At 44.6% G+C, this 11,580-nt stretch overlaps 1 long non-coding RNA gene across 1 annotated transcript; it reads left to right on the top strand.

The window, feature by feature from the left end:
- Positions 1-389: 389 nt before the first annotated feature.
- On the top strand, positions 390-11,307 carry LOC138919080 (uncharacterized). The gene is made up of 2 exons (XR_011428986.1): positions 390-511; positions 10,449-11,307. It is a non-coding gene; the product is annotated as an uncharacterized lncRNA (long non-coding RNA).
- Positions 11,308-11,580: the final 273 nt, after the last annotated feature.

Genomic DNA, 11,580 nt, shown 5'->3' with positions numbered 1-11,580 from the left:
CTTTGCTAGTTCTAGAATTTTGATAGTTTCGCAGTTTGTGTTTACATCCATGAACAATTTTTGTGAATATTTGTGTCATGTGAAAAGTTGGCATCTTTGTTAAGTTTTTTCCATATGGTCACCCGATTGTGCCATCACCATTTGTTTAAAAGACTAACTTTTCTCCATCAAATTGCCTCTGATCTTTTGACAAAGATCAGTTGCCCATGTTTGTGAGTCTATCTATGGACTCTGTGTTCTTTTCTATTTATCTCCTGGCACATTCTTACCCCAGCATCACACTCCCTGTACCTTTCTAAATCCTGGAATGGGGAAGTGCGGCTTACTCAACTTTGCTCTTCAGTGTTGTGCAGGATATTCCAGGTGCAGAAACGGTTTGTAGATATCTACAAAGTGTCTGACTGGGACATTGACTGGGGTTGTGTTGACTCTGTAGGTCCAGTCGGGAAGAGCTGACATCTTCATTATACTGAGTCTACTGATCGTGGAAGTGAAATACGTCTCCTATTAGGTAGGTTTTCTTTGCTAGCTTTTCACAGCATTTGGTAGTTTTCTGGATACAGATTTGTCTTTACTTGTTTAGATGTTTATGTAAGGATTTTATTTATTTTGATTTTGTACCCTTTTGTGAAGGGTATTTTCTTTTCTTTTAAATTCTCCTCATTCATTAGCAGCACAGAGAATACGCACCACGTGTTGCACTTTGACCTGTACTTCTTGTTATCATAATCCACTCTCATCAAGGCCTGTGATACGGTGCCCATTCCATTTGAACTTCAGAAATTAAGGGACTGAACAGTGTGACCACTGAGCTGCTGTGCCTCAGCTTAGGAGTCCCTGCTTAGCGGTAGCCAGCTTGCTCCCCGGCCGGGGGCACAGGGCTCACACCACCGCCTTGTTCTGACCGGGGCCCCAGAGACCAGGGTGTGGTGCTGGGTGTGCTGCCCATGGATGCTGGTTCCTGGCCGCAGTGAGACAAGAGCTTCCTGTCCCCAGGATCGACGTGCCGCTCCCTCGGGAAGAGGATGCTCCCTGCCCGCTTCCGGCCCAGCAGGGGCCTGTGTGCCTCCTCTGACACTCTCCTTCGGTCATGCGCACAGAGCTGCATGGTCTGGACTGTTCCTGGGGCTTGTTCTCTACTCCCTCAGGGCGTGTGTTCCTGAGGCCTATTGTGCACAGGATCGCCCTTTATGGGGCTCATGGGGCAATCACAGCCCGCTGTGCTGTGTCACAGGCTTGTGAGGTTTGTGGGAGGAATCGTGCACAGATTCAGACACACAGGTGCCCTCGTGAAAGGATGTGCAAGATGTTGGGCCTTCCCGGGAGGGAGCTGGGGACACAGGACACGCCTGGAGACTACAGAATTCCTGGGCGAAAGGGAAAAATGTTCAATCCTACATCCGCTGCAAGAATTGTTAATGCTAAATTTCCTATGACATGGAAGTAGCTGAAAATATATTGAAAGATAAAGATGAGATGTATTAATAAACATTATTTTAATTTTCAATGTTTTATATATATCAAAATCAGAAATTATTATAATTTTACATTCCTGGCTTTCAAGAAAGACAAATTATCTATACTATTTGTAAAATGCATTTCTCTGCTTATCTTGTTTTCAAATGAGAATATTGCCGTGATTGACGACATTTTCTCCTAACAGAGGGACAGTCTTAAATATTTCTAAATATTAGCTTATTGAAACATCTTTTGCAGGATTCCAATGTGACTAGAATTGTTACAAAATAGTAATAAATCTAGGCCACTACCAAATGTTTTGTGAGAATGTGATAAGAATATATCCTGAATCAGTTTTAGAGGGGATCCGAACACAATAGTGATTTTTAAAATACCATTAAAGTGATTAAAAATACTGCTTAAATCATTGAAAATGAAATATATTAAACTTAAAGCTCCATTTCAGCTGACCGCAGAGACCCAACAAGCAGGCCTGGATCCAGGGACCAGCCCCATGGACCCACAGACTTGTCAGAAATAATATTTCTTGTTTTTTGTTTTGAGTAACTAAGTTTTAGAGTAGTTTGTTACACAACAAAGGCTAACTATATAAAAGTGAAGAAAAATTTGAAACTGCAAAAAATTTTAATAAGCAAAGAAAAGTCACCAACAATTCCAGCAACCCAAAATAACCAGTGAGAATATTTTGGTGTGTTTTCTATCATTTTTACATTTATTAGTTATGTAGCTAGAGAGTGAGAGACAGAGTGAGAAACAGGAAGATGATAGAAACGCATGCAGAATTTATAGGATGTTATGTAATTGAAGTCTTGCGTTTTGCCCTCATTACCACTAATTAGCACTGTTTCCTGTCATTAACTATTTCTGGAAAGTAGGACATCACTGACTTGGAAACATCTTTCAAACACCACAATTTCACTCCTGGTCAGCCACATGTAGATGTTCCCCGACACTGATGGATGTGTGCACCTATGAATCCAAGTGCCATAAATCTAGTCTAATTGGGGTAAAATGAAACAAACAGAGCTTTATGGGCCATCTGATGTTGTTCAGATTTATCTGAATAATTGACTAGGGGGTGAGCTTTGATTGCTTACATTTGTCACTGGGGACAGTGACTCCGGCCTTCCTGGGGTGTGTCCGCTGCCCCTTGCTGCAGGACCCAGCCTGAGGGGATGGGAAGAGCTGCTGGAGGAAGCCCTTCTTGGCCATTTACTCCCGTACCAGCTTAACCCCCAGCCTTGCTCCCTGGGGGCAGTGACCTGGGTGGGCAGACAGGCGGGCAGCCTCCTGCATGGAACTCATCCTGGAGAAGAGACAGCCCTTCAGGCTGCAGGTCTGCTCGGGGGGCCTGGGTCACCCAAGAGGACGGGCTGTTCTGAGGACTGAGGCTGCCTCGCGTTTACATTTGTTCACGTCTGAGTCCTAGGAGAAGAGGGGACTGGAATGGGGCCTACTCAGGCCACAGCTGGGGTGACGTTCAAGAAGCATGGTTCAAAAGCCACAAGCAGACCCACAGGAAGTCCAGACCTTCTTTTTGGGACACAAATCGCGTCAATGGACTTCGGGAGGAAGCTTCGCCTCTCTCGCTGGCCTCTCTCCTGCCGTCCCCATCCCATCCTCTCCTCCTGTAACACAAAGCTGGGAATTTGCCTGGCAGAAATGGTCCAGCAGCCTGGAGAAATGAGGACAGCCACACAGGACCGTCTTTCCTTGGGGGAACAGGGGAAGTAAGCATGAGAGTATGCCACTGTGATAGACATTTCAGGCTGAATTGACAGCTGCTGTCTTCACTAAAACTCCCAGGGGACATTGGGAAAGCAGGCAGGCTGGTTGTGGTCACCTGTCCCAGGGCATGCTGCCAGAGCTCAGCCCTGGGCATCGGGCACTTCTGCCGTTTCCTTGATCACTGCTTCAGGGAGATGGGGCTGAGGGCAGGGCCAGGGGAAGTGGGGCACAACGGAGGCCAAGGATGTTGGCTCAAGTTGTACATGTGACAGTCCTAGGGGCCACCTGGAAGTAAAGGGCTGAGTCTTGTGCCCTCAGGAGCCAGTAGAGACAATGCAGTAAACCCTTAGATAAATGCAGTAAGAATTCTGCCTCTTCTCACCTCCAGGCTGGTGTGACTTGAAGAAACCCTGGTGAGACTAGAATGACGTTCATGCCAGTGCCCACGGTCTCTCTCTCAGAACTCTGCTTTTCTCAGTGCTCATCTCTTTGAACATTTGTTTTCCATTCGGCAGCACCCCCTACATGTCAAAATGCTCCTAAACAGCTCATAACAAAAGTCGCAGATATCAGTCCACTGGGGTAATCACAATGCAGAAGTTCAATGAAAACCAAATGTTTTCCTGAACGATGGGCTTTGCCTTTGAATTGTTGGTGGTTAGAATTGTCTCCACAGGCTCTCAGGTTATTGTAACACAGCAGGGCACTCTCAATCTCCCATTATACAAATGGCAGCCTTTATATTATATATAAATTATTATATTTTACTATATATTATAAATTATATATATTATATAAATTATATAAATATAATTTGTAAATTATATTTATATAATTTATATATTATATATATAAAAATATAATAAATTATACATAATAGACAGGCAGACCTGTCTATTAGAGGAGACCAAAACTGCATCTCCATGATCATTCTCCTCTGGGCACGTGCGTCTAGACCCCGAGGTCACGGCTGGGAATCCCTGAACTCAGAGGTGGGGCCAGGGTGGGCGTAGCCTTTGTAGCCCACCAAGCCGGCACACGGAGGAGCCTGCTGGTCTCGGCAGCGACTGAGAAACGGAAGGGCGTGCACATGCTGTTTCCTGGGATCCTGGGGATCCGGTCGCTCGAGGGGAAGAGGTGGGCTTTGCAAAGCGGATCCACACTATCCAAGCTCAGCACAGCCTGGGCAGCCCCATCCTGGCACCGAGTCCTGCTCCTCTGTGCTGCAGGCCCAGTGCAAATGAGGCCTTGGAGATGAAAGCTTCTCCCCATCCCTGAGCGCTCTCTGAATTTCAGGCCAAAAATTCTCCCTGTGTGTACAGCTCTGGAGAGAGGTTCGCGTGGCCCAAAGAGCTTAGTTGTTTATATAAAATGTGCACCATGTCCCGCCAGGTAAGTAGGTTTTAATTTCTTCAGAATATTGATTAATTGACTGATTCATTCATTCATCCACTCATTCATTTACTCATTGAATCAAACTCTGATTGAGCCAGGACTGTGTCCCTGGCCCTGTGTAAGCTCCTGGAATATCAAGAAGAAGAAGAAAGCACCGCCCTTGCCCCTGGGGAGTTAGATTCTAATGAGGGGAGACACAGAGGAAGCAAAGCTCCACCAGAGATGGCAAGAGCTGTGGCAGAGATGGAGAAGATGCTGTGTGAGCCACAGGAGGGCACACTGACTCTGCAGAGGAACACTGGACAGTTTGGAGGAGGTTCCTAAATGCTGATAGCAGAATGGCAAGGACAGTGACAACTGTGTCACTGGGAAGATGAAGCAGCAGGGACTCTCATTTGCTGCTGGCGGGAGTCATAGTTGTGAGGACCTTGTTGGAAGTGCTTTGCCCATGACCTCCCAAAGGTAAACATATGGTTGGTTTCCTCTGACTGAGCAATTCCACCCAGGGTTTATTCCATGACACGTGGCTGCACACATCTGCCAGATGACTCTTATGGGAATGTTCATCGCCAGTCTACTCACAATAGTGGAGAACTGGAAACAACTCAACTTTCCATCAAATAGGATAGATAAGTAACTTGAGTATATTCACATGATGGAATACTACACAGCAACAAAAAGCAATAAGCTCCTGCCACCTGCAGCAACAGTGTGACTCTCCCAGACATCATGATGAGTGAAAGAGCAGGACAGAAAAGACCACCCACTAGGATCCTACTTCTATCTCTGGTGGTAGACCTCAGCATAGCCATTTCCCAGGAGGAGGGTTGTGACAAGGGAGGGGCACAAGGGGTGGAGGCATGGGAAATATTCTACATCCTGCCCCGGGAGGTGGTACACAGGTTGCATAGTGTCAACTGAGAGAAAGCTGCAGGTGATATTAGTGATGGAGTTCATTCAATACTCGGGGTGAGGAGTGGGACCCCGAGAACCAGTTCCACAGGGTGCTCTGATGGGACTGCTCCGAGGGTGTGAGGTGAAGGGCAGCTTCTGTCTCTTTTACCAACAGTGTACGTGCAGGGAAGAGGAGAAGAGGGAAAAAACTTGCCACTAGATTTCATCTATGTCACAAAGGATACAGTGCATCTGGGTGACATAAACAAGCATCTTCAGTCACACATCAAACAAGTTCAGAGACGCTGACGTTATCTACGTGTGGAGGGAGACGAGGACCAGGGTCGTTAACTATTCCCACAATCTCTAAGCAATGCAGCGGGGGAGGGTGAGAGCGAGCTGCCCTTCACCTCTTCCTGCTCTGCAGAGGTGCAACTGGCGTCTTCAGTCATGAGACGTGGGGACGCAAGGTCGTGTGACACAGGCTGAAGACGGCCTGCACGGCTCCTGCGCAGCACAGCGTGGGTGTTATCGGACTGACTTAACGCCTATGCAGTTTGTGGGCTAGATTCACCCATCGGGCCAGGGAGAGGGGTTCCAGAAACCTGTCCACAAGACATAGGTGACACTCGTGCAGCTGCATACTTCATATTCACGCAATTCTCTGAATGTATGTTATAACCCAATGACACATTTTAAAGTCAAAAATCAAGTAACAAACACACAGCACAGAATGTTATCACTTGATATCCTAGAACACAGAAAGCATCCCCAAGTCATAGGAATGATCAACAATAAACCGGAAAAATGATGTGATTCTGAAATGTACATGTTCCAGTACCAGGAAGATCACAGGATAGGTAGAGATCGGCTTGGGACTGACCGCAGGCACAGCCTGTGACTCTGGGCGACAGCTCCCTGGACCTCATTTCCTGCTGATTAACACTGGTGTTAACAACAAGGTAATCACATCTGAATTTGTGTAATATGGTGTCTGCACATACACTTTCATCAATAATTGTTACAGCAAAGACGTCAGTGTTTTCTACAGTGACTCCCATGTTTTGAAGCGTGAGCACCTACTTCAGTTTTTCCCAGTGAAAGTCTTTTTAGTTTTAAGTAGAAACCTTTTCAAGCACATGGAGAAGTAGAGAGAAAAGGGTAATAGCTACCCTAATACATCCATCAACCCATTTAATAATTAACATTTTGTTATATTTGCTACATTGTTTGCCTGAATTAGACTCTTTTAAAATCCATCTTATTATGGAAAGGCTGAGTATTAAAAACAGAGGAGTAGAAAGAATTGCCATGTAGCCAGCACCCGGCCTCCATCATTATGAAGTCATGGCTCATCTTGTTTCTGTTATAACCCCACCTCTTTTCCCACTTCCCACCCCAAAATTAGTAGAGACAAATCTCAAATAGGATATCATTTCATGCACAAATATTTAAATACACATTACTAAAAGAAAGGACTTTGTAAAATAGAACCACCAAAGCACCGCCATACCTTAAAAAATTAACAATAACCTAAGGCCTGAGAATGTGCATTTCTAACAAGCTCCCGAATCACGCTGATGCTGGTCTGTGAAGGCACGTTGGGTGGCACTGCTCTAGTTTCCTACAGTCCAGAGTTAGCTAGCTGTGTCCCCACGGAGACTTTGAATCTGTTTTTCTGCTCCTCAGGCATTTTGTTAAAATTGACTCAGCTAGATTCAGACATCAAATTTGTAGACTTTCATCAGGAGGCACCATGTCTGGCCATCTCTCTTTGAGATCTTTGTAGCCACCAATGACCATTCCTAGATCTGTTGTTTCATTAGGGGGTGCAAAATGGTTATGCCCTCACTCCATGGATCCTTTTTCATTCATTACCTGGCCCATTTCTATAAGGGACTTTCTCTCGTCAACTGTTTGAATACCCTAAGGTAGGGTTCTTACAGAAGTCAGGATAAATGCTTGAATCTCTCTTTTCATTAACCCATTTTCCAAAGATTGTGTTGGTTCTCTGGCATCCTGAGCCACCAAAGGGATGTTTTCTGTTTGCCTTTTTTTTAATCTATCCTAGTGAATTCGTGAATGCAGTCACGCCCGGTATAATGACGTTTAGGTCAACGACAGACCATGTATATGTTGGTGGTCCTGAAAGATTAGTACCATAGAGCCTAGGTGTGAAGGAGGCTATCCCATCTAAGTTAGTGTAAGTACACTCAGTGATGTTCACACAAGGGCAACACTGGCTAAGGATGGATTTCTCAGAACGTATCCCGTCGTTAAGTGATGCATGACTGTACAAATATTTTGGTGTCTTTCAAGTCACTGTTATTACTTTTGATGCTCAAATTGCTCCATCTTTGACTAATGGGAGCCTAGTCAGGTCAACTCCTGGGTCCTTTTGACAAGACTCGAGTTATCTTTGATGGCTTCCTATCTTTGGATACGACAAGATTTTCATGCTCACCTGCTACATTGCTTGTCCCAGACCTGGAAGCAGCCATTTCTCCCAGGAGCCCTGGTTGCAGTTAATGAGAAATGGTGCTTGGAGTCCACAATCTAGACACTAGAAGCTTTCACTAGTGATGGGTGTGTCATTGTTTCCAGACATTTTAGTGCATAAAGCTGGAAAGCGTTTTTTAAAATACAACGTATAATGAGTTGATCAGACTGCTTCTGGTTAAAATTCAGGAGCTATTTCACTTGATCCCATCAATCTTAAGTCTCAGAAGAACAACCCTAACCATAGAGTCAATAACACGATTGTGAATACCCTTTAAGTTGTTCTTTCTTTTGTATGTTCTTCCTGTTCTTCGGGTATGTCTTACTAAGGATGTACAGTCAAATGAGTATTTTAAAGTCACATGGAATAGTTTCTGTCTTTGTGGTCATGCCACAAATCAGTAGATGGCTAGGTTTATTTATTTCAATTTGCTCTTGACTTCTAGGGATTTCTTTCCTGAATATTTCACTTCATTTTATACTTGTATAAGACTACATTCATGGTTTCAAAATCACACCTACAAAGTATATTCAGTGGAGTCTAGCCTCTTCCTTCCTCCTTGTCACGATCCCTTCTTCCCCTTATATGGAATCATTTAAAAATATTTATGGCTTATCTTTTCATTTAGAAAACAAATGTTTACATTGGATAGTAGTTCCACTCGGCATTCGTCGATTAATAAAATAAACAAGGACAAAAAACAACAATGCATTTGGTAGTGTTTTTAAGTAAATTTGTTAAATAAGTATATTAATCCCAATGCATTGATGTACAAGTAGAAATTGTTAGTCCTCCTGTCTCTTCAGCTTATGATAAATCTACTTGTGCAAATCTTGAGACTCAGGAACCACAGGAGGATTACCACATTTCCATTTTTGTCCTTTTATTTATTTAGGTGTCCCTTTTTTAAAAAGGTAAACTTTTAAATTTTGGAATCACTTCAGATTTACAGAAAAGTGACAGAGATAGCACAGAGAGTTCTCGCATACCCTTCGCCCAGTTTCCCCTATTGTCAACGTCTAAAATCACACGGTCCATGTGTCCAAGCCAGGACACTAACATCGGTAAATTACTATTAACTAAATGCCAGACTCCATTCGGAGTTCACTAGTTTTTCCACTAATGCCCTGTTTCCAGGATCTGATCCAGGATGCCATATCATTTTTAATGTCTTTCCATTTTTAATTGCCTTAAAAATCTACCAAGGTTAAAGAGTGCTCTCATCTTATAGGCGATAAGGGAAAGAAACCAAATGCTTTACTGGCAGTGGGATGATCACAGGATTTGAGTCCAAATCTGGGAGGAATCTGCTTTTATAAGAGGCAATTTGGTTTAGGGGAAGAAAATGCAGTCTCTGGAATTAGGCAGACCTGGGTGCGAGTCCTAGTTTGGGTTTGCTACTTAGTAGTTGGGGTGTCTTGAGTAATTTATTTAATATCACTGAGGCGTAGTTTTTCGTTTTTAAAATGGTAAGCTAAAATATCCCTCACAGGGAATAGGGAAGTTTATAAACAATATATGTGAGGTGTTTGGACTGTAATATATACTCAACAAATGGGCACTGCCATTGTCATAGTGTCAGTGCTGTCAGGCCTAAGATAGCACTTGGGAACTGGGTGTCTGGTCATCTGCCACCCGGAATGTAATTGTCTTGTATACTCAGGTATGTAGTTTTTATTCCAGTGGCTCATTGTCAGGTCAGTACTCTGATATCCAACCTCTGATTAAAGTGACACTACGTAGAGGAAACCCTGTGGCTAGCCACGAAGCATGGTCTGACACAGTGCCAGAAGGTGAGAGGGTAGCACAACGGCCCCAGGCAGGGCTCCCCTCTGCTGTGCACAGGGTGCCCTGGGAGTGGGCATCCGTGGAGGGCACCAACACCACCACAGTGGGGGGCTTTCTGAGGGCCCTTGGCATCTGAACCTGCAGGGACTCATCCATCACTGTCTGGCCCTGTTTCTGAGATGGGACTTTCCACCAACAGGTATTGACATTACTCCGCAGACATCTTACCAGATAAGCATCTAATAAGTTAACATATATATGTTTTATTTCTGAAAGGACTGTTGACACTTTTTAAGTGCTTTCTGACAAGGTTTTTTGGTGACAGAAAACAAATGCTCCTTTGTAGACTATTACTACAGCCTAGAATTCTGGGGAGCGTGTATGTGTGTGCCTGTGTGTGTTTCTTCCTCTTCCTCTTTTGCAAGGATACAAGAGATTTTTGTGTCACTTCCCAAAATAGAACTCAAACGTAAGTCGGTGAAAGAAGCGTGAAATAGGTCAATTGCCATAAGTATAAGCACCAGAAGGAAGCGGGGTTCAGCTGTAAAAGAATTTGTGCTGAGACTGCTGGCGTCTGTTCTCTTAAGGACTAAGGGACCAATTTGGGGGGTGACACAGATGCTCTATTGTCTCAGCGCTGACTGCATGCATCTTCTCTCCCCAGGATGGTCACCTCTAGGATGGAGATCGTGTTGCTGGTCACCATTGGGCCCACACTGGCAGATGTAAGCCTGATGGTCATTAGGAAGCTCAACATGGGGTTGGGGACAACATGCTGCTCAGGGATGAAGACGCAGGGCACGTTCTTCCTTCCACGGGCAGGTGAAGCAGTGGCTGGTTTTGAACAGCAAAACCACACTTTTGGGTACTGCTGCTGGTGTTCCAACGCAGTGCCATGGGACATGGAATCCAATTCCACGTCAGCCCAGCCAGAGCGAGGCTGCAGCTCCCTGGGCTGCTGGAAGTGTGCCTTAGCGGCTCGGGCTGCAGGCACGGCTTCCACCCGACTTCAACAGTCTCCTCTTTGCTGCCTCATTGCTTGCTCACCACGGTGGGTCATTTGTCCACACGGCACAGAAGACTGTCTGCATCCTGCCCCCAAGAGAGACAGCATTTTCCTGAGGGGACAGGGTTTTGATTTCCCATGATTAGATTTTGTCACATTACTTGGCACTCTACCAGGTGCAAGGGGTTCTCTAGTACATGAGATGATAATTTTTAAAAAACCTTCAAATTTGATTTTGTGACCCAGTCCCTTCCATGTGACTTTCTGAGTAAGTACCAGCCCACACTTCTGGTTTCAGATGATTCTCACTCATGCTTACTTATTTTTCCCATTGTTGGTAATATCTCCCAGTCACCACAATGCTCATCCATTGTCTGATTCCCAGAACAAAACACAGTTAGAGATTGTTCAGAGTTTTAAAAGAGTTTTATTTTATTCCATTCAAGTTAAAAATAGTATCAGATGTAACAGACTTAGTTAAAAGTCAAAGATTGAAAATAAAACATGTCCTAGTACAGATTGCTAGCTCTGTGGAAACCAGTTCTAACTTCATTTGCAATGGTGATAGGCCTTAGTTGGAACAATTATGGAGGTTATTGGGAGAATGGTCAGGGAGAGGAATGAAGTATTGTCTACGTATCCTCTTCCACCTCAGCACAAACACACACGCACGGAATCACTGTTCTTGAGCCTGGAATGGAAAGCTGAACAGAGAGGAGAAGTCTTAGAGACCCAAGTGGGAACACGCTCAGCCAGAAATTGCTGTCCCTTCTCTTTGCCAGGCTCTGGG

This window comes from Equus caballus, chromosome 19 (assembly GCF_041296265.1).
Source record: "Equus caballus isolate H_3958 breed thoroughbred chromosome 19, TB-T2T, whole genome shotgun sequence".
NCBI classification, from domain to species: domain Eukaryota; kingdom Metazoa; phylum Chordata; class Mammalia; order Perissodactyla; family Equidae; genus Equus; species Equus caballus.
This window is presented reverse-complemented; position numbering and strand designations above follow the sequence as displayed.